General features: G+C 35.1%; 1 long non-coding RNA gene across 1 annotated transcript in view; it reads right to left on the reverse strand.

Moving 5' to 3' along the window:
* Nucleotides 1–24,781, reverse strand: part of LOC143666035 (uncharacterized) — a 58,933-nt gene that overhangs the window by 22,029 nt on the left and 12,123 nt on the right. The window contains exons 2-3 of the long non-coding RNA XR_013167325.1: nt 12,000–12,114; nt 9,913–9,975 (exon numbers count right to left, since the gene is read on the reverse strand). This is a non-coding gene — a long non-coding RNA (uncharacterized LOC143666035). The remainder of the gene's footprint in view (nt 1–9,912; nt 9,976–11,999; nt 12,115–24,781) is intronic.

Here is a 24,781-nt window from a genome sequence, read left to right on the forward strand (position 1 = left end):
GCCTGAACCAAAGTAATTGTCAAACATTCATTTTATAATGGTGATTCCTAAATATTCCTTTCTTTAATAAGCCACATATTATTTCCATTGACCATTCTTTCCCATGAAGTGGATTATTTCACACAAAAACAGATATTACTAAACTTATTTGTAATATGTCCACATTAATCAATTCCCAAATAATTTTTTCAAAGGCAGTATTTAAAGGAGTGGCAAGTAATTGTCTAAACAATGAGGGCTTGGTCCCTTCTGGATGCAGTTAATACTAAGGGCAGCAGACAAGTTCAGCTTGGCTGTTTTTCTTCTTGGCCAATAATTTGGTGCATTTTGTATGTTGCACATGTGTCACCTCTTTACACGTAATGGCATTCAAATGAAGTCATTATTTTCTTTGAACTAAATTAGACCTGACTTCGAACTTCACTTGGGCAGAGAGTGAACAGAACTCACCTCAATCAATCTACTTTGGTACAAAGGGGTTGGTATTTATCTAAAACAGAAAGAAAACTTCAGGTGTTACTGCTTCTAACCTGATAGTTCATGTTCCAAGCACACCTAAAATTCACAGGCTCAGCTACTACCACGCCAGGTGCCCTTACCGCAACCTCCACCTCCCACCTTCCACATACCCTGCCATGTCCTATTGACACTCCCCAAATCGGGACACCAACTATTTCCTAAGTATTGGTCTATGTTTGCTCCTGCCTACTTATCCCAAAGTACATGTCTCTTCACTCTCTCTCTTCTACCCAGAAACCCTATAAATATCGCTCTAATTTTTAAAGTTTCCTTCCATTTCATACCAGACGAGGCACTGTCTTTACCCAACAAATGCTTTTGGTACTGCAAAATCGCTAAACCATGGGACCAGAAAAGAACTTTCTACAATCTTGGAATAGAAGAGTAAAAAAAAAAAAAAAAAAACAGAGAAACAAATACAAATAGCTCTCAATCATTCAGGCAAACTAACATTCCAATAAATAAGCCTACATCATAACTGACTTCCCTGACTTAGAATGGCAAAACTGTCAGGAGAAATAATTCTTACTGATCCACCTCAAGCAAGCCCCTAGAGCAGAGAGTTTGAGAAGTTAATCTTCATTAATTCGGAACCATGAACTTACTACTCTCCCACTCACTTAATATTTTTAAAGATGTAATTGTTCTTCTAAGAATGGTTAATAATAATTGTTCTCTTAAAATAGTTTTATTGTAAGCAATAAATATAAGTGATGTATGGACCAAAATACTTTCTCTCTCTCTTTGCGTGTGTATGTATATATATATATATATATATATATATATATATATATATATACACACACACATATATTTAATATATGTGGTTAATAATGACTGTATATATTATTATATATGTGGTCATTAGCTACACACGGAATTAATAAAGCAAGTGGTTAGAGGCAGTTTGCCATGGACCTTTTGTGCTCTTACATATCTTGCAGAGTGTACACAAATCACAATGCTTTGATTGTTCTTTTACACAGACCACTTCTCAGGATTGTTTATGCAGCTGACTACCTTGAGAAGTGAAGAAATTCATTACAGGAATGCAGTATGTAGTCCTAAGATGCACCTGATACCTCTCCAGGAAAAAGAATAGGCTCACTAATAAGCAAATACAAAAGTAAACCATTCCCACTAAGTTTGGGTTTCTTTTTGCATTGCACACGTAGATTGCACCTGGCCTTCTGTGTTCCCCTAAGAGATTTGGGGCGCAGACGTCCAGTGCGATAATGCTGGTGCTCCTGCTACAGCTTTTGCTGTGTATATTACAGCCCTTTGTCTCTGACCCAGGAGTGCCATGGCATCAGTCAGCATACATGGAGCTGTGATAGAAAAACTTGCTAGCTTCCATTGTTATTTTGCTGGGAATTCTATCTCTCCCCCACATTGTCAAACATATTTAAGGAGGAGAAAATCCCCTTAACTATACCATAGTACTCCTCAGAAGGGAAATTAGAGATTCTGATGATTGAAGAAAGAAAAAAGGCTACAACTAAGCAATATTGTATATTCACTTGATTAAAAAAAATTAACTCTTGTATTGGCCAAAAGGATTGATTTGTTATGCAATATCTCACTGGTTTTTAATCTTACTGAAAAAAGGAAATAAATTGATTTATAGCTGATGGTAAAGTAAGTGCTGACTGTAATTAGTACAAGTTTTCCTTGGAAACATAGTTTTATACAGAACAACTATTTCATTATTGTGTTGAAGTATCTCTAAGATATTGATAGATGATACATTCTGTCAGAATATGTTTGATTTTCTTAAACCTTTTAATATCTTCTTGTATATTATTTTGTACATGCTGTATCATTTTACGGTATCAAGGCTAAGGATAAAATTACATGCAATGTTCATATCATAGAGTAAAATAGTAGAAAATTAATGAAGAAAATTTGTTTTGCACCTGTTAGCAAGGCTCGTCATTTATATTCAAAAGTATACTTGGATTGCAAGATTCGCAGCCCTTGTTACTCTATACACCAATTTCAAATTAACAAAAATGTTAACTTGGCGCAAACAAACAAAACAAAACACACACAGGCTTTCATTTCACAGAGTTTATTTTTTGACTTTGATATAAATTATCAGTTGTTTTACCATGTAAAAACATAACTTATGTGTCAAAAATGTAAGGATTTTGAACAACGTTAATTCAACTTGTGTTGTCATATCGTTTTATTAAAGTGATGCCAAATGAAAAGGGAAACATTCTGGTAACAAATCTGCTTTGAAACGTTTGCCAGATTTTTGGCAGCATCTTTAATGAAGATGTTGTGTGCAGCATACAAAAATAAATTAATTAATAACCTTGTTATGTATCACTGTAAATCAGAAAATGTTGATATTTGGAAAATCTGAGAGAGTGTTTAGATTAAGTTTTCTCTTTGGAACATTGACTTGAAAATTAGATCATATAGGAACAGTATACAAGACTGAACAAGATGCTTTGCACTGCAACTCTTTAAGGTTATGCAGATAAAAATTTGATTTCTATGCAGCAAGGACTTCCTAGAGATTTCTGTTATTTTTGGAAATAAAGACCCTGGTGCGCCTCCTTTTATCTCAGAATTGGTACAATCATTATTAAATGGTAGTTGATTTCAAACTTTCAGTGGAAAAAGACAGAAAGAGAAATTTAATTGGGGATGAATTTTGTCCACACATTACTATGATGAAGTCTCCTGAGGGGGTTGTCTGTAATAATGACCTCATTGGTATATTTTCTTGCACTGCTTGGCTTTTTAATCAAAGACTATTTCCTGCTATTTGTTATGAGCAAATGTTTCTCTGAAGCAAGTTACTTGGTAGACTTGCATCACATGAATCAGAATCTCTGGACATGGGCCCAGGTATCTGCCTTTTCATAAATATCATCAAGGATACTTGCAAGATAAAATCTGAGGACCACTGGCTTGGATATAGCTCTAAACGTTCAGGTCTCTAAATCTTGAGCTGAAGTTCTACTATTGACTTTTTGCTTTTGTTAAACACCATTCCTGTCAGCAGATGCAAATCATTTTTCCCTTCTTCATGATGTGGGGCAGCCTCTCAACATTTCAATTCCAATTCTTATTTCAGAATCTGTTTACAAGCAGTCCTTGCAGTTGGTTCATTGTTAGCCCTTGATGCTCCCACCCACCTCCCTCAGCACATCTTCTCATTTAGAAGTTGGGTAACAATGGAATAGGGATACTTTGTGGAAATCCAGCATTGCATACCTATAGAACTGGCCACTTACCTGTAAAAGCCTTAATGTAGATGTTTGTTACATACATTGGGCAGATTCTTGCAAAATTGTATCTATCAGTTGCAGATTTGAGAATTGTAAATGTTTATTGAATTCGAGTCCTATATGTAAAGTACATGATTTACTAGATGCAAACATATCTTAAAGCAATGACCATCAAAAAGCTTGAGGTAAAAACAAGTCATACTTAAAATTGGTCTGTATAACAAAGTACCCATATTTATAACCCATATTTATTAACGTGAACAACTTTAATCTTTATTCTAGGTATTGTGTTTTCTTAAATCTTTAACTGTGATGTATATTGGCCATAAATTTAAAACTAGAGTTCATCTTCAATGTAAGATGAACAATTTAATTCTTCTTTATCCTAAAGTCAGTGCTTATATTTTCTATTATGTATCACATATTTCCTTATAGTACATATAAATTTATTTGATACTTATTATATTGTATATTAAATTCCATACATTCACTTATCATAAAGTTGTATGTATAAATTAATATCTAGTCACTTTCTGAATGCCTATTTTATTATCTGCTGTTTATCCTTATATAGGATCTTCTTTTGATTATTTTTTATTTCAAGTATTTGTTCATTAGTTCATCTTAAAGTTTACATAAGTGAAAAGATTATTTCGAATATTTCTTTATGTTCTTGAAATAGTGCCGCTTCTACCTTGATTATTTTTGTTTTATGAATTTGTTCCTATTTAGAGGCCCATATAGGGAAAGAACATTTTAAATACTCTATCATCTTGGAAGAGTAGTGCACGCATCCTTATGGAATTAATTCCTACCATGGGACACTCTCTACTGGAAGTCAAAGCAACAATGATTTCCATCAACATGAATCGTTTGAGATTTCATTTAGTGGAGAACTGTTTGCACAATCAGTATTTCTGATGGGTAATTTAATCAGAGATAAATAGTTTTTGGCAAAGAATCAACTAGCATAATGGTTTTTAGATACTGAGGTCTTATAGCCTACATTTATATTGGAGTCACACAGTTATTCAGGATGGCTCATCATTTATAGATGGCTTGTTTGGCAATTTCGGAGAGAAACGTCATAGTTAAGATCAAAGGCTTTATTTTATGGATCCCAGCACTGCCTCTGGAAAAGGGATTAAATACTAAAGGTCAGGTACACCTGGTGGATTCAGCGTCCTGGTAAAATATTCAGTTCAAGATCCAAGGCCTCTTTCTGGAGTCTTTTTCCATATTGTGCCAACCCTACTTATGACCACGTCTGAGAGGCTTTTTTAAAAGGCTGACTGTGAGTAGGCCCTCTTGGATATTAAATAGCTGTTGCTTCCATCTCTGTTTGGTGCTCTGTTTTCCACTTATGTATGTGTACATGTATGTATGCAAGCATGTATGGACTGATTCTTCCATTAGCCTATCATTTTGTCCCCTCCTTTGTCTTGCCTTCCCTGATCGTGCACATGAGAGAGTTTTGCTCTTGCACAATTAAATAAAACTATTCTAGCCCCTCATTTTAAATTCTGCACTGACCTTGTTCTGACTTGCTAACATATGCTCGGTACATTGTTTTTCAGAAATCATTTGAAAATGTGAGAACACATTTCATTCAGTGCAGTTTACATAGCTTCTTACCATGTAAAATAACTCTTCTAATAACTCTAAGTACACACCCAATAGGACTATCCTTGAGGTGCTGATTGATAACACTTATCAAATTCATCCATGAGAATCATCTTTGCCCTTTTGTGTCTTTTTAAGGCATGATTGCAGAAAAATAGATAATATTCTGGACTTTACCTTTTGTTGGAGTAACTTAGGTGGGTATTTTGTCTGTGTGTGTGTGCGTGCGTGTGTGTGTGTGTACAGGTGGAAGAGCTCTGAATATATCACAGTGAAGGAAAATGTCAAGATGGGTATGGTAGACATTTCCCAAGATGGATACCATCAAGCCCTCCCATCTCTGTGCATACATGCTACTTCTTATGTGAAGAGTGGAGAATATTTTTCCTTGTCTTGAATCTGATCTGTTTTTTTTTTTTTTCATTTGTTATGATGAATAGACTGTGGCAGAAGTATGTCCTGGTGCTTCCAAAATCAGGCCTTAAAAGGTCAGTAGCTTCCTTTCTTCTTAATGGGAAGCCAGCTGCCATGTGTTAAGAAATTCACCTTAGCTTAGCTGATGATGAGATCCCACATAGAGAGAGACAGACCACAGAGAAGACATTGAGGTGCTGGACACGTAGTGAAATATTTTTGGACTCCCAGTCGCCAGTTGAATGCAGTGAGTAAATAATCCCAGACAATGCATGTGGATCGGAAGAAACACCTAGCAGAGTCCTACCTGAATTCCAAACCACAGTCATAGGAAATGCTCATTGTTATTTTAAGAAATTATGTTTGGGGGTGCTTTGTTGTATAGTAATAGTTACATGAAACAGCTGCTATTGACTCAGATTAAATTAATTCTTGATTAGTCAAAGATAGATTACAGAAGCAAAACAATGCTTAGCCTATATTTTCCTTTATCTAAGTTATAACTTTATCAAAAGTAATAACACTCTTCTGACAAACTAAGGTTATTAGTATTCTATTTCACTGGGCCAACAAAAGTTGGGGGATCCCTAGAATTTCTTTGGAGAGCACATATTTCTAATAAAATCTCACACTATAAAGGGATGATGTGTAATATGGAAAATCAAACTCAGCATAGGCCCGACAGCTTTTCTCCATATTGTGCATGTTGTCAGCTTTAAAACCAATTGTGTCCAATGAAATATCTTGTGTGAAATATTATAAGGAAAAGAAGAGTCATTTAAAGGATCTGTTACCATTCTATATATTAGTTATGCTAAACTGCTTCATTTAAGTGAAAAATAATGCTATTTATATTGTTAACAAAGTAAAAAGAAATCTAAGAATGTGTATGGAGTATCAGTATGCTAAAAATTATAAAATACTGTTGAAAGAAATCAAGAACACTCAAATAAATGGAAAGATATACTCTGCTTATAGATTGAAAGTTTCAATATTGTTAAGATGTCAATTTTGTCCAAACTGATTCTATGAATTAATGCAATCCAAGCAAAATCCCTGCAGATTGTTTTTCATAGAAATCAACAGCTGATGCTGTTCCAATTTATTTGGAAAAGCAAAGGATATAGATTAGTCAAAACAATTTTGAAAAAGTAGAGCTAAATTGATGGAGTCAGACTACCTCGTTTCAACCTAACCTTGAAATTATACTAATGGAGACAGTGTGATATTGATTTAAGACTGGGCAGAGAGAGCAATGAAACAGAATAGAGAATCTAGAAATATATCCACATATACATGGTCAATTAATTTCCCAAAAATGACAATGGAGTGACAATCTAAAAATGATGCTGGAAGAATTGACTATCCTTATATAAATAAAACACATGCATACATACCACAGACACATATATCTTGCACAATACACAAATATTAACTCAAAAAGAATCATAGAACTAAATTTAAAACCTAAATTTATAAAACTTCCAGGAAAAAAGACATAAACAAAATTCTTGTGATCTTGGCTTAAGCAAAGATTTCTTAGCTACATATCAAAAACACAAGCAATAAAAGAAAATATTGATAAATTGACTTGAATAAAACTTTACAATTCTGCTCTTCAAAAGTCATTATAAAGAGAATGAAAAAACAGACCGCATACTGGTAGAAAATCTTTGCAAAGCACATTTCTAATGTCCAGTATATGGTACATTCTCAAAACTTAATAATAAAACAATTTTTTTAAATGGGAAAAAAATTTGAATAGACACTTCACCAAAGCAGATATGTCTACCAGTGCAAATAACCACATGAAAAGAGGCTCAACATCATTGATCACTAAGGAAATGCAGATCAAAAACCACGAAGAGATACCACTAGTCGCATATTAGAATTTCAATAAAACAAGCAAAAAAGTAAAAACAAAAACAAGTAAGCAGAAAGACTGACAATACGAAATCTGGCAAGCCTTAGGAGCAAGTGGAACTCTCTCACACTGCTGGTGAAAATGCAAAACAATACAGCCACTTTGAGAAAGTTTGGCTATTCTTAGTAAGTTAAACATACACTGTCCATATGACCCAGGAATCCCGCCTGTAATATTTTCCCCAAGTGGAATGAAAACTTCTGTTCACACTGCAACTTTATATGAATGTTTATAGAACATTTATTCATAGTTGCCCCAAACTGAAACAACCTCAAATAGTAAATTACCCTCAACTAGTGAATGGATAACTCTATTGCATCCATGTAATGATAATCTACACAGCAATAGAAAGGAACAAACTATTGTTACTTTGAAAAACATGATGATTCCAAAATACATTATGCTAAGTGAAACAGGACAAATTCAAAAGTTTACATACAATATAATTCCTTTTATATTACATTCTAGAACAGGGAAACTATAAGGACAGAAAAGAGACTGTGATTGCCAGGGTATAGGGTAAAGGGGAGGGGCTGACCAGGAGGGGCACGCGGAATTTTGGGGGTGAAGGAACTATATACTTATCAAAATTCATAGACCTGTTCACCAAGAAGGGGAATGTAAATTATACCTCAATAATTTAAAATTTGATATTAAATCTAACATTATTTCATGCACCTCTCCTGCCAATAAATTAAATATAAAATTGTAGCCTAGAGCCTGACGAGAGAAATTTACGAAGAATGTAACTTTCATTCATAAATCGAAGAGATTCAAAATATCCAACCAACCAATGACGGAATTAGTTGCAACTGGTGGGAGCGTAGAATTCTAAGTTTGTAACTTCTCTAGGACTCTGCCAAAAATTCCCCTGATGAATTTTCAGTATACCTGCTGGGGAGCCAGTTTCCCCACTTTGGTTTGACTTTTGGTGCATTATTTTAGCTCTAGTATGGTTTTCATTAAATTCTCAAAATCTCTGTTTTGATAAAGATTCCTTTTCTCAACTCTTAGATATGGCTTTTGAAGCATCAGTATTACCAATGGAAATGGAGCTTTGAATGGAGGACCAGTGAACTTACCTTAGCAATCAAGCTGCAGGCTAAATAAAAGGATCAAATTACTTTTAACTTTTTATAAGGCAGTTTAAGTATGAAATATCTAAGAGTTTCTTTACAAGTGGTGGCTATAATTCTGGAATCTTCTAAATTCCTGTATACACTGTTCTATTTACACGATTTTAAAGATATTTTGCCTTTTAAAATTTTAATGTTATATTTAAAAACCAAACCACTGAAAGACAGGAAAACAAATAAATCTACGAATTATATAAGAGAGTTGCCGATCACTCAAAATCCATCTTCCGCCACTACCAATTAGTTCACACTACCATCATCTTTGGCCAAGACTACTGTTAGAGCATTTTTGGAAAATTTTATTTATATTTACTTGGAAGTATAACACACCCAAATGCTAAAAAGAATAAGTTCAAATAGTACTAATATACAGTCAAATAATAGTAAATAACCCTCTTATTCCAGAGACCCAATGTCCTTCCCCACAAGCAAAGCTTTTGCCCAACTCCTTATTTATTCATTTATTTATTTGTATGCTATATGCCCTGGGTCACATTTCATTCTTTTTCCATGGAGTATCCTGTTATTACAGCATTGTTGTAATATTGTTGAATTTTTGTTTGTTTGTTTTTTCTTTCTTTGCTGGTTTGTTTGTTGTTTGGGGGAAGTCTATGGGCTGGGAATTGAAGCTGGGTGTCCCACATGGCAGGTGAGAATTCTACCCCTGAACTACCCTTGCATCCCCCTGCACAACTTCTTTCAGAAAGTTTTAGAGCTTGTGAGAATCGTGGTAGCATGATGGGTAAGAGAGCAACCTCTCAAGATAGATCACTGAATTTGAAATCAACTCTTACACTTATTACCTGGGTAACATTAAACAATTTATTTATCTTATATATGGTGTTTCCTTCATTTGCAAAATGGGATTAATGATATCTAATTCATATGGTTGCAAGCATTAAATGTGTTAATAAATGTAAAGCACTTAGTGCCTAGCACAGAGTAAGTGCTGTATATTTCTGTTATACTTTTATATACATAGAGGGATGCCAAGTATACACATTGTTCAAGAAATGGACATATATAATTTTTTAATCAAACAAATACATACTTTTTAAGTCTTTATATGTCAATATTTATGCAGCCATGTGATCCACACAAGTTTTCAGAAATTCTGTAAAAATAACAAGATAAAGAAAACCCAATCAGAAAATGTCCACATAGAGATACACATAAGTAAACTCTTTCTATAATGAAATTTTCAAGGAGATATTAAAGTTTAGATATTAAATAATTCACATAAGTTAATGTTCTAATGTGTGAAGACTAAAGGAATGAAACTCTCAATCGAATTCTCTTATCCTTGTGATTTAGTACAAAGAAATTAAAGACCCAAATTCACCTTCTCCATATTTATTCTGTCTTAACTAGGGAGTTTCTTGGTGGCTGGATAGAGTTAGTTTTTTGGGCAACCACCACTTTGTGGTGGTGTCAATTTCATGGGTTTTATAGCTTCAATCAGTTCTGATTGGTTGTCCAGAATCAAATACATGGGTTTCATATTAAATTCAAGTGAGAGAACCCCCCTTTCAAGAGTTTAATCACCTTTACTTAATATTCTTGGGAGAAATTCTACATGCACAAATTTTCTCTTCTTTCAAGAAGAGGCCTTTGGGACACTGTCTTTTGCAGAATGCAAATGTGCCAGCCATTTACCCAAAGTTTTATTTCAGATAATTTAATTTCTTTTATAGCATGTATCAAAGCACTTAATCCATTAAATTTATCTAATTTCCATTTACCATCCAGCCTTATGTTTCTGTATAGAGAAGCTTTTCTAAAAGATTTCTTTCAAGCTCTCTTGGGCCTATGCTACAGAACCTGATTCCATTATCTCTTGCTTAAAACAAACAAACAAACAACTAAGTAAAAACAAAAAAAAAGATTAAGAATGAGACCACCTTTTATGGACCTTTTATGGACATTACTCTCTCAGATGAAATTAACCAACCCAGGGCAACTGGGAGATCATGTAGAGGGGGTTAAATCCTTGTTCCTACGGCAAGCACATGTGTCTATATGTAATCTTGACATACTTTCTTCTTTGGACTCTGAATGCAGTGTGGGATTTAAGGCAGCCAATCTGCTGCTGCTTTCCTGGATTAGAAACTAATAATATAATATATATCCTACTGAACCCAGCAAATATTATGCATACTCCTGTACAGTTATTAGTCAAGCTGCAGCAGCCCCCACACTTGACCACTCACCTGTTCAGTTCTCTGAGGCTGTAACTTTGCTAAGGCCAGAAATAGCCAGGCAAGTGTATGGAGGGCAGAAACTTTGTAGTTCAAGATCCAACTGAAGTATTCTGCACCCTCAGACCAAGCCATTTGGCTTTGATCATAAATGGTCAAATGGTTTTGCTGACAGCTGCATTGTTTGTTAAAGGGCTGGTGATGAGGAGTTATATCAAGTGGTAAGCACTAAGGTAAAAATACTTTTGACTATGGTAGAGAATACTAATGCTTCTCTTCTGGTCACATAGGAAGACAAAACTTCCCAAATCCTTTTTCTGTTAGGTGAGACTGTAAGACTAGGTCTAAGCCATCATGTTAGCAAAAGTGATGTGTGTCCCTTCTGGCCAAGGAATTTAAGAACTGTGTGCTACCCTCCCTGTGCTTGTTTTGGATGTTATGTGAAAATTCTTCAGGTGATGAGATGCAGATATAGGTAGGCTGCCAGTAGAGAAGGTCTGAAGGGTCGTCTTTGTTAGATCAAAGGCTCTGGAGAGGGAGAGGGGAGACTGAGGGCCAGGGAAGGGCTTGGGGCTCACGTAACCAAGGCTCCTGCCAAGGTCCATGGAGGAGCTGGAGAAGAAGCACAGGTGGGTCCAAGGCCCTTGCCTTTATTGTCACCCAGAGGGAAAGAGTAGGGCTTCCTCATTTTAGGGGGATTGGCAGTTTGAAGCTATATGCCATAACAAGCAGAGGCAACAAGGGTGGTTTGGAGAAGCTGATAGAATCTTCTTATCACCCAAGTCATATGGAGATACAGGTCTTGTTGGCAAATTACATGGCACAAAAGGGTAAGGGGCCATTCAGAGAAGCAGAGGGCAGCTCCGATCATCCAAACCTTATGGAGGTGCACACCCTGCTAGTTATGGCTACTGGGGTGGTCACTGCAAAGGAAACTTACCACTAAAACCTGAAGGACAATGAGGCACCAAATATAATCTTCTGTATCCCATTACAACGCTCTCTCTTTCCTTGCTGCAGTCATCTTGGAAGCCACAGGATGAGACAGCCTTTTCCTAAGATGGACATAAAAAGTTACATGTGCCGATTTCTAGAACAGTGCATCTAATGGGCATCCCTTTTCAATCCATTTTTTTTTTTACATGGGCAGGCACCAGGAAATGAACCCAGGTCACCAGCATTACAAGCGAGAACTCTGCCACTGAGCCACTGTTGCACCACCCTCAATCCATTTTTAATAATAGAAATACACAGCACTTACTCCATGATAAGCACTGCCCTAAGAACTTCAGGTATATTGACCCATTTAGTACTTATTACAACTGTGTGGGTTACTAGATAGAGAATTTCTCAGAAGGGTGGATGTATTACTTAGGGTTCTCTAGAGAAACAGAATCAACACGGAAACACTCGCAAATATAAAATTTATAATAGTGTCTCACGTGACCACAGGAACACAGAATCCAAAATCCACAGGGCAAGCTGTGAAGCTGACAATTCTGATGGAGGGTCTGGATGAACTCCACAGGAGAGGCTCGCCAGCAGAAACAGGAAGAGCCTGTCGCTTCTGAATTCTCCTTAAAAGACTTCCAGTGATTGAGCATCACTCATTGCAGAAGACATTCTCTTTGGCTGATTACAAATGGAATCAGCTGTGGATGCAGCTGACGTGATCTTGATTTAATTCTATGAAATGTCCTCATAGCAACAGACAGGCCAGCACTTTGCCCAACCAGACAAACAGGTACCACCACCTGGCCAAGCTGACACATGAACCTGACCATGACAGTGGATCTATCCACTTAGGCAAGCTTTTGTCTGCTTAGTCACTGAGAATTGAATTTGATTAGTTTCCTGTTATACTCACCCATGACATTGATTTTGTGCTTGTTAATTTTATCCTCAATGAAAAAATGATGGCTCTATACTAGCAGGGTTTTAACTATTCAGTTCTGTTTATCATTAGTATATATGCATCATATTTGAAAAATCCAAGGAAAAGTTATACTGCACTTAATTTATGAAACTTATAGAATTTATTCCTGTACAGTTTCAACTGCGTGCACACATTTTTCCTTTGCTTGTAAAATTACTGTTGACTGTGTGGTGAATAAATCTTTCTTAACAAGCTGTGGGACTAAATTTTGTGAATGTAAAGTCTCACATGAAAAAGAAATCCATGATTAACATAACAAATGCCACTGAGGAAAATAAATAGTATGTAAATAATAAGCAGTGATTATCTGGTCCAGGAAAATGACTTAACCCAATTAAATATACATTACTCAAAGTTTTAACTTCAATAATGAAAAGCACTTTGGGATTTTCAATTGAGAAATAACTCATGCTTTATTAGGGCTTTATGTTCTATTTCCACAACATAAATTTCCTTTTATTTCTGAAGTCTAGTATAAAACCATATATTCATGCATATAAAAATGGAGGAAAAAAGCTGCATTAAGGAAAAAAGAGAGGTATAGTTTAAGTGAATGAAAGTTCAATTATAAAAAATTGTCAGGTTGACTTAAAATTTTAGCTTTAAATATAAAAAAGAAAGATCTTCCATCTTTTTGTAAAATTTGAGGGTTGAAGTGGCTACTGCAACTAGGCAAGAGTCCAGTACATGTGAAGGAAGTGGTTTGTTTTTATTTTTGTTTTATTTTTAATGGCCTGGACCTTGGAAGCATGAGACAGAAAGGAAATGAAAAATAAAGACCTAGAATTGTGTTTCATTGAGTTTAAAATGAGAATTAAGAAACTATTTATTCATCAAGCAGTCAAAAGCTAAAATATGAGTATGCAATTAGAACTTTATACAGGACTTGTTGAATACATTTCACAAATTGGATGATGTGTAGCAGCACTTTATATAACTATGTTAACCCTTTCAGACATCTTATGAACTAACTGTTATTCCAATTTTCAGTTGAGAAAATTGACCTGGAGAGGTAAAACATTCCAAAGTTTACTGAGATAAAAGTGGGGCTTAGATTTAAAACTTCACGTATCTGATTGCAAGGTTCATAATATTTCCACGGCACCTCATTCATTTCCATAGTGATCAACACTGCTAACTTTTAAGAGACACAACTGGTAGCTCAGTTAGTTATGGATGGAAGGATGGCAGAAATCAGTTATCATGCCCCCTATTCTGAGAGTCCTACCAAACCAAGGCTCTGCTAATAATAATAGACTGACCACATTTTAAGGAAGTAAAATGATGAAACTGTTGAGGTCTTCAAGGCGCATCCTTGCTATAGCATGTATCAGAACCTCATTCCTTTTTACTGCTGAATAAACATGCTATGTATATACCACATTTTTGGACACAAAAGGGAAAATATTTTATGATCTCACTGATATGAAATAATTAGAATATACAAATTCAGAGAGTCAGAAATTAAAATACAGGATCCCAGAAACCAATGTGGGGGTAGAGATGGGGGTGGTGATGCCTAATTGATACAGATTTTCTGTTTGGAATGATGGATGCATTTTGGTAATGCATGGTGGTAGTAGTAGTAGTTCGATATTAAGAATGTGATTAACACTAATAAATTGTATATTTGAACCTGGTTAAAATGGGAAATTTTAGACTGTATATATGTTACCAAAATAAAAAAAAATTTTAAAGTAAAATGGTGCAATGCAAATATCGAACTCTAATAGAAACTGTAGACTATAGCTAACAGTATAATTATAATAATATTGTTTCATCATTTGTAATAAAATTATACCACATTATTGCAAAGTGCTAATAATAGGGAAAGTTGAGTGTGTAAGGGAATACATGCACTTTCTTTATGATTTTTCTATAAACCTGTAACTTTTTTATTAAAAAAAAACAAGCTATTAAGTGAAGTGTGGCTGCTACAGAGGATACAGGTATTAGAGTTCTATAGAGATGAGCTTAGTTTTCACATTTATAAAATGGAAAATAATACTTCCCCATGGTTTTTAGGCCCAAGTGATAATGTATTAAGTACTCTGGACAATGTCTGGCTCATTTTAAGAGATCAACATACAATACTTATCATTTTCATGTAGTTTGTATGCTGCTGCTTGGACTGAATGCAACCCAGACTACAGAGATGTGCACATAGAAAGTGACAATAACCAAGATAAAGTAAATAGCATTCAAATAATTTGGGTAATAGCAAGGCAGGAGACAAAAGAAGTTTTTGCATTTTCCCATTAAAAGAAAACCAGACTGGGATGTCATCAACATGGCAATGTAAAACATCCCCTGGAAAAGTCTTCCTACAAAATCAACTAATAAAAGGACAAATCCTACTTAGGACTTTGGAGGACAATAGAGACTGGAGGACTCCACAAACACTGAAATGAGGAAAAAGAAAAATAATCACCGTGTTCAGTTTGTTAGCTGCTGTAATGCAATATACCAGAAATGGAAGACCTTTAAAAAGGGGAATTTAATAAGTTGCAAGTTAACAGTTCTTAGGCCGTGGAAATGTCCCAATTAAAGCAAGTCTAAGAAATGTCCAATCTAAGGCATCCAGGGAAAGATACCTTGGTTCAAGAAGGCCTATAAAGTTCAGTGTTTCTCTTTCAAGTGGAAAGGCGCATGGCGAACACAGTCACGGTTTCTCTCTCGGCCGGAAGGGCACATGGTGAACACAGCATCATTTTCTAGCTTCCCCTCCAGCTCCCTGGGAGCCATTTTCCTTCTTCATCTCGAAAAGTCACTGACTAGCCTCTGCTTCGTGGTTCTGCAGCGTTCTGTGCTGTGATTGATTCTCTTGGGGCTCTGTCATTCCTCTCTGCTCTCTCTGCGCCTCCCTTTTCTGGGATTCCAGTAGACTAATCAAGACCCACCTAGAATGAGTGGAGACACATCTTGGAATCTTAAGAGATCAACATACAATACTTATCATTTTCATGTAGTTTGTATGCTGCTACTTGGACTGAATGCAACCAGTAGAATGCAACCCAGACTACAGAGATGTGCACATAGAAAGTGACAATAACCAAGATAAAGTAAATAGCATTCAAATAATTTGGGTAATAGCAAATTATTACTATTAATAATTTAGTAGTAATAAATTATTGGGATATTTATATATTATATATATAATTAATAATTATATGTTGGGATCCAACCCCTGATCCAGTTAACCACCACTCTTGATTGAGTCTCATCTCCAGGGAGATGATCTAATTACAGTTTCCAACATACAGTACTGAATAGGGATTAGAAGAAATGGCTACTTGTACAAAATGGGATTAGGATGAAAACATGGCTTTTCTAGGATCCGTACATCCTTTCGAACAAACCATGCCAAGATCCCTCCTCCTCACTCAGTCTTTTGCAATTTGGGAGTCATGCACAGGGTAAACCCGGCTTGGTGTGTCCAGTCACAGATGCAGACTGAAGAGTCACTCACAGAATTGAGTTAGAACCCCACAAACCTCCGGGACAGGGACACAAGTCAGCAGAGATCCAGGGCAGAACAGAAACTGCTGAGTCTTGTTGCCTACTGCATACAAAAGGGCTCCCAGGGTGCGGGGTGGGGTGGGGGAGAAACTAGGTATAACTGTTGGCAAGAGGTGCATGGGCTCAATCCAGTTTCTGTTGGCTCGTCCACTTAAAGGCTAAGTGGACATTTCTAGAGTGACTGACCTTTCTGGATTGACCCATTCTGGCCCCCTGAGGGGGGGACTCCCTAATGCAGAAAAAGCCAGAGGCAGAAAAGCCTCACGGGAAAGGAAACTGAGAGGAGTTCAACTGAACTGCTGTGAGACCGGACATGTCCCTGAACTGAAAATTGTAATTAAACACCAGATTCAGGTGTTGGCCCAGAAAGTTATTAACTATAGGGATTTGCAGGAATCTCTTTACCTCTCCAAGCCTCAGTTTCCTCATTTGCAAAATGACTCACCAAACCGTCAAGTTGTGTATATATTAAATGAGTTTGTATGCATATAGTGCTTAGTTTATATACTACTGTTACTTCTGTTTGAGATAACTGCAACCATTTTTTACTATCCTTTCTAACTCTACCATGTAATATTTTAGAAACATCTAAATTTAAGAATTAGACCAACTAAGAAATAACTTACATTGTAAAGAAACACTTTCATAAAACACATGCATGCCCTATTAGTCCCATGTCTTTCAAGATAAAATACGTTCCTTTTTTTTCCTCTCTGGTGAAATGATTCAAAACCCTACCAAAGGGGTGATTCATCATCATTCTTTTGTTAAATGAATAGGTTATTGACATTATACTCAATTATGATAATGATAGACAAAAATAATAAGGAAATGTTGGCATTTAATGTGCAATGAATCTACAACTAGGTTCCTAGAGCAAAGCAGAGCTACAGGTGATACCATGGGTTAAGACAAACAAGTTTCTATTTATTTTTCAAATTACAAGTGTATGGGAATCATTAAATCTTTTAAATTAGAAATCATTGTTTTGGCCAATACTTCATTTACTACTACACACACTTAAGATCATTTTTTTATAATGCCTACATTTTCTAATTTTAATTTCATATATTATTAGAATCTCTGAGTATTCAGAGTTAATTAAGATTAAATCCATACTAAAGAAAATGTATACCGAGAAATCTTAAATAACAGGTTATCCAAAGCATCCTTTTTTTTCTTCTAAATCGGTAGCCAAACTTTGAAAGAATATGCTACTGCTACAGGGTTTAAGAAAACATTCCAGGATGCCAAGACCAACTGCCAAAAAAAGAAATCAAATAATAATATCAAACATTGAAAGCCACTTTTTACAGCTCGACTCTGAAACAGAATTATAAAAACATTACATGCTATAGTTATAATCAGAAACCAAAGTGTTATGTCACAGCAGAAATAATTCTGAAACTTTTTAAATTCCAAGTCAAATGGGATCCCTGATTAAAATATTAAAAAGAGAAAAGTAGCATGTTTGAGGTGTTAGGAGGGGGATAATTGCTACTGAAAATCCCACATTTGAACCATAATTCAAAAAAACAAGTTTATTATACTAGCTTTAAGGTGTTATTTCTGGTGAATTTTATAGAGCATAATATTTAGCTTAATGTTCCCGAAGTAATTGCCTCTGCATTTAAGATATGAATAAAAGAATTGTTTTCAATCATCACTAACTTCCATTTTCTGCTCAGAATATTGAGAGAAAAGATGTGGATTTTATTAACAGGTCAACGTATCTTTCTTTCAGCTTTTTTGACCAAATAATTTAATCATTTGAGAATCATTCTTTGTTTAATCTGTAATTTAAGAATAAAAAATACTAGCCCTGACCATTATGTGCACTGAGAATAGATTAGAAATATAGTGCGTGTACATAAGTACGTTGCTAACAGTAAGTTTCTATAATATGTAAGACATTGCTTTTATTAATGTTGTTGTATGTTTGTGATTAGAATTGAGCCCAAAAAAGGGTCCATGTGTTGTGAATAGTTTGATCCCTGATATTTTTGTAACTAGTCTAGCACAGCTACTAACAGACAAATCAATAAACTAGAGCAATAAAGCAATACTGTTAGAGACCCACAGTCTTCTAGAGGAAAATTCCTTTAAAATATTACCCAATTAACACTTGGATTGTAAAGGGATTTGTTATATAAACTAGTAATTTTCAATAAGTAATATTTGACAATATAATTCAGGGTAGGAAGCTTTGTTTATACTTTTAAAAAAATTTTAAATAACAATTCATCCACATATTTTACTTTGATATACTTGGAGCTACTTATAGAAAATTCATTCAGATTAAGTACTTAAATATTCTTAATTATGGGACTTTGAATTTTGTTTCTCCTTTACTTGACACAATCTTAATTGATATTTTCATAAATAAGAGTATCTGTTTAAGGAGATATAATTTCTACATTTTCACCAGTATGTGTGATATTAACAGATTAAATGATAGCTATGTAATAAATCTGAATGTAAGTTGCTTATTAGTCTTATGAATGGCAAGTAAACAGGTATTGTTGAAGTCACTGGCAAGGAAAACATGTCTAATTCCATAGTTTAATACTGGTGAGTCAAGAGCTATTTCTATTATAGACCTATTGCTTAATCATTATATGATATATTTTATTGAATACCATTATTCTCTAGGCACTGTGTTACATATGGGGAGTGCATAGATGGATAAAACTGGTTCTGAACCTGAAAGAAGGGCCCAGACTCCTAGTGGAGAGATGTAAACCTTCATTGCCTTATGTTATATTATGTTAAATATCTATGTATTGTGCCATGGAAGCCTAAAGAAGCAGCAGTTGATTCAGACTTGAAAAGTAAGGAAGGTTTTTGAGAAGTAATGTCTGAGCTGTTGTCCATAGGACAGGGGACATTTAGCCAGGAAGGGCCCTAAGATATGTTAACATGGCATGTAAGGACGCCACTTTATCACTGTTTCAACATACTTGCTTTTATGTACTCTGAGAATAAGTCTCTAAATTCTCACCTATTTTTATTACCAAAAAAAAGATTTTAAACGTTTATTCTTACCCCATACTTTAATTTTACCCCATCTGTGACCTGACCTTGAAATCTGGGGTTATGGATATCAGATGAGGAGAGGCCTGTACCAGTTTGGAAGTAGAGTCAGAGCAAGGCTTAGGAATTGGAGAGGGGTTAGGTTGTGCATTAACAGTGTCTGATAAACTGCAGATGACCTGGGGCTACATATTTATGACATTTATTCACCACAAAAGGGACCATCAATCTTCTAAAAGTAGAGTTTCTGCTCATCTTGATGTGAAAGTTCCCCTCTATCTTGATGTGATTCTCATATTCTCTGATTCTTTCTTGAGGTACAGTGATCACAATCATTTATTTTTAAGATTATTGAATAAATTTGGCTACTTAGCAAGTATCCTCAAATTTCAATATATTTGTCTAGAAGAGATTGCATCTATTTTTGATGGGCTGTGTGAGCTAGATAATTATATAAAGAAAGGATATATTATCATTGGATATATGGTGGACCATTATAAATGTTAAAGCAATGGAATGAAATAGTCAGAAAATGGAAGACTACAAAAGCTTTGTACTTTCCCTTTTTTGTTTTTTTGTCTTTCTCCTTTATGTCTGGCTAACTAATGTTCCTGAGCTGCGCCCTAACAGTGCAAGCTCCTCCATGGTTCTGCTCCAGGAAAACCTGTTTGCTCTTCTCATTTATTTCTAAGAAATACTGCTAAAGAATTTGTTCCATTCATCAGATCCATCTTTATACATCCTCAGATTTTAATTGTCCTATATTATCTGTAAGTTCAAGTTACACAAAAGTAAATACGTCTTCAAAGATCATTGCAGGTGATGCACGTTACTGCACTAACAGCAGATCTTAAGGGTGCTTCACAGTACATTAGTCAATATTAATATTTAGCATATTAAGAGGGTGGAGCAAGAGAGAGAGAGTCAGAGAGAAATCCTAAAGTCTGTGGTTGCATACGTTTGGAAATATGCTAAAGTTAAGCAATTCTCTTTACAATAACATTCACCCAAGAGGATGAATCCATGAATCCACAGATAATCTGAAAAAGAAATCCAAGAAAGCTACAAGGTACTGCAGAATTTAAAAGCATTTTTGACTACATAAGATGAAATCATCTGACATAAGATGAAATCATCTGACATAATAGGACAAGGAGTTTCAACAGGTGTATTTTTGCAGTATAGAATACTTGGGATTCTATTTAGATCTTCGGTATTTTTTTTTAAAAGTTATGCTCTCAGTTACAAGGTGAGTGTTCTACAGCACATCTCTAGAACCTAGGAGGTAAGGGGAAAAAAATAAAGGCAGGAAAATCTGAATGTTTTTGACCGATTCTTTATTCCATTGTTTTGTTTTTGCTTTTTGTTTTGCATGGGCAGACACTGGGAATGCATTGATTTTTGAAGATTTTTTTAATGAATAGAGCTGTCTTTATTTAAAGGTAAAGAAGGTCTAAATTGTGTCATCTGAAAGGTAGAGGTAAAGAAAGGCTAGATTGTATCATCTGTATAGCTCAAATCCAATATTTAGAAACGTGGGCAAAATTAAAGTTTTAAAATAATTATGAAAAGATGGTAAAAAGTAATTTACCTTTCCTGGCAGTTTGATTTAAATGGTAATTCAAAGCAAAGGTCATATGGAGGAAAGTAGCCAGTTGAAGATGGTTCTGGGAACAAAGATACTGATGTGATTTTTATTTAATTGGAAGATGTTGGAAGGAAAGGGTAGTATTAGAACCAGACTATGAATTTCATCATGTCTAGAACTGTTATTTATATATAATGAATATCTTCAATAAGGATAAAATTAAAGTTTTTCGTTCATTTTAATAGGCTCTTTTGATAAATGGTGAATATTCCATTAAAACTCAACACTGTGTGAGAAATAGCAATTGGAGCTTAGGGGAGGTAAGATTCCTTCCTCGCTCATTACTTTTGCAACAGGTTAATGATTTTTTAATTAATTTCCTGTACATCTGCGATTTCTGATAATTCTTTTCACATAGCACTTTCTAGAATTGAGACTGAACAGGGGCGTCAATTTTGAACTTACGTGTTGAAAACTACAAAAGAAATTTATAAATCTATATGATTCTTATGAAATGTCAAACTCTAAAGATGATTGAGAGGACTAAGGATTAATCATTACCCACAGAATAGACAAGATGCAAGATACAATGTAAGGGAAGTTCTTTTCACATAGGGAAGAAGAAAACACTCCATTGGAGATTTGGATGGAGTGAGATTAGGTTTAAGGTGTCACCTGGTTCCCTTAAATGGGCTCAGTATTGTCATCCTCTGGGCTTTGATGAAGAGTGACAGGGGTAGATAAAAACTACAAGATTATGGGAAATATAACAGCAGAGGGAACTTGTTCTCTCTTTCTCACTTGTAGCTGTGAGAGGCCGTCACCACATGGCCCCATTGGGTAGCCTTATTAGAATGGAAGCAGTGGCATTGTATGACTAGACAGAGAAAGAGCCTGGCTTAATGCTCCTAATCCTCACGTCCTGCTCATGTCATGTAGAAAATTCATTTTTTTCTGAAGACCCAATCAATGAACACAGTGGTGCTGAGAGAGATGGTGAGCGGAATACACCTGAGGTCTGGAGAAAGGGGGTGCAAGTTTTGTGGACATGCCCTGTGTAAATTGTAGAAACCATAGATATTTGTATGGATTTTAATACATGTCCAAAGGCCAAGAGGGACTAGGCACAGAGGCCAACTGGAAAGACAGTATTGAGATCTGAGGTTATTCTTTTCTCTATCATAATGCTACATAAGTTTCCACACATACGCAGATGCCGAAAGCACAAAAGAGAAGGACAAAGAGAAGAAAAACAAAATCCTACATTGACTGGGATTTGAATCTATCCACTACTTTGAGACAAAGTGGAATCAAAATATTCATGAACAATTGAGTCCCAGAACAGGAAAATAAAGAGCGATATTTCTGTCCAACATAAAAGTAATCACAGAAAACATTTATTCATGCGAGGCATAATTTCTAATTATTATAAATATATGAACACATTTAATCATCTAAAGACCCTTTGAGATAGTGTGGTGATTTGCAGCTGTATGTACCCCAGAATAACATGTTCAAAATCTAATTGATTCCTGTGGGTGTGGCTTGATTGCAAGTAGAGCTTTTTGATGAGGCTACTTCAATTAAGGTGTGGCCCAGCTCTTCCAAGATGGGTCTTAATCCTAGGACTGGAGTCCCCCAAAAAGGGAAGCAAGACAAAGAAAGCAATGAAAGTAAGAAGTTGAAAGCAAGGAAGCCCTGAAGAGAAAGGAGAGACCAGCAGATGACACCAAGTGGCAGAAGAAACAAGGATCACCAGCAACCAGCTTTGAGAAGAAAGCATCACCTTTGATGATCCCTTGATTTGGATATTTCTTAGCTTCACTTTGTAAGCTAATAAAATCCCATTGTATAAGCCAACCCATTTCATGGTATTGATTTTAAACAGCCTAGGGCAGTAAAGCAGGTAGTTATTATTTTTTTTAACATGAATTTAAAAATGAGGAACTGCACTTGGTTAGTGGAGAAGCATTTATCTACCTAACTAGTGCACATGCACTTGTCCTACACCTCATACTGGGAACATTTTCCATCTGCTTAATTTTTTGCACTTTATTTTTCTCTTCTTATTCACTATCTCCACTCTTCATCATACATAATCTTGTTGAACATAGTTACTATATCTTGCTTGTTTTGTTTTTAACTTGGCCTCTTGGAATCTTTACCTTTTTGTTCTCTCCTCAACCATTTTGCCCTTTTATATTGCATAATTTTCTTTACTGGTGATTTTGTGTTTTCAGACAATTTAAGCTAATAAAAGATTTCATTCCATGGATTTCACGTCAAAATAGCTGACAGATTTTCACAGGATAATCATAGGACTTAATTTACAGTTTTGTAAAATGAAGATAAATGGGATAAATGAGTTATGAGTTCCAGTACCTGAATAGCAGAATGTCCAAAAATCTAATGGATTAAATGATATGTATATCATCCATATAAAATTAGTGCATTTTTTCATAGTTTAGAAGTCAAAGCAAGTATGAAATTAACTTACTTTCATTATAATATATAGGAAATATGGTGTAGTATAGTAAAGAGCATAGAACATGGAATCTAAGCGATAAAGGTTCAAATCCAAGTTCCACTAGCTTGTGGTTGTGTAATTTAGGGCAAGCTCCTAAACTTCTTAAGCCATAATTTTCTCTTTGATACATGAGAATCATCAAATCTATGTGCCATAGGGTTTGGAAAGGTTACAGTCAATTCTGAAAATAAAGTAGTTAGCGTGATACAGATAAACGAATAAACACTCTACAACACCCTCTGGTCGTGATCTCATTCCTATTCAAATCGACAGATATTTATTGAATACCTAGTATCAGCCAATCTTTGTTTTAGATGCCTTGATACTCATAAAATGGACAAAAAGAAGATGAGCATTCCCCCTTTGCCATGTTTACCTCCTATCAGGATATAGACAGACATCAAGCAATAAATAGAATAAATAAGTAAATCACATAGTATTTTCCTAGGATATTCAATTGTCATGGAAACCAGATAAAACAGAGCAGGATAAACTAAACCATGATTTTTTAGTTGAGGAAGCTGGTGTATGAATACTTGTAGGTGTTGAGAGTGAGCCATCAGAATATGTTGGGAAATGGGATTCAGGCAGAAGAAAAGATCCAATTCAAATGCCCTAAGAAAAAGGTATGTGTGAAATTTGAGGAATTACAATGATATCAATATGACTGGAATTGAGTGAGTGTTTGGGATAGAAGTAAATGAAGCCAGAGTTAACAGTGCAAAAAAATCATGCAGGTGTTTGTAGTTTTAGTTCATTATTATATCTGTACAGAACTGAGATTTTTTTTAAACATGTGCTCAAATATATATTACAGCAGGTATATAATGTTTGCATGCTTGGATGCAAAGGAGTTAAAAATACACAAAAATATGTGCAGCTTCATCTTATTACACAACTGGATTAAGGCAGTGATGGGCAGCATTGAGTACAAAACTATTTTGTATTTGATTTTCTTGTCCTTTTTTCTTTCCCATTAAGAAATTTATTTGGCTTAGACACATATTGGCACATTCAATTTCCTATATTAGCTTTGCCATATACCTCAAAGTGTTAATCATAAATCAGTGACTACTCGAAAACTCCACGTAATCTAAATTTAGACAATCCACTACATTT

This window comes from Tamandua tetradactyla, chromosome 22 (assembly GCF_023851605.1).
Source record: "Tamandua tetradactyla isolate mTamTet1 chromosome 22, mTamTet1.pri, whole genome shotgun sequence".
NCBI classification, from domain to species: domain Eukaryota; kingdom Metazoa; phylum Chordata; class Mammalia; order Pilosa; family Myrmecophagidae; genus Tamandua; species Tamandua tetradactyla.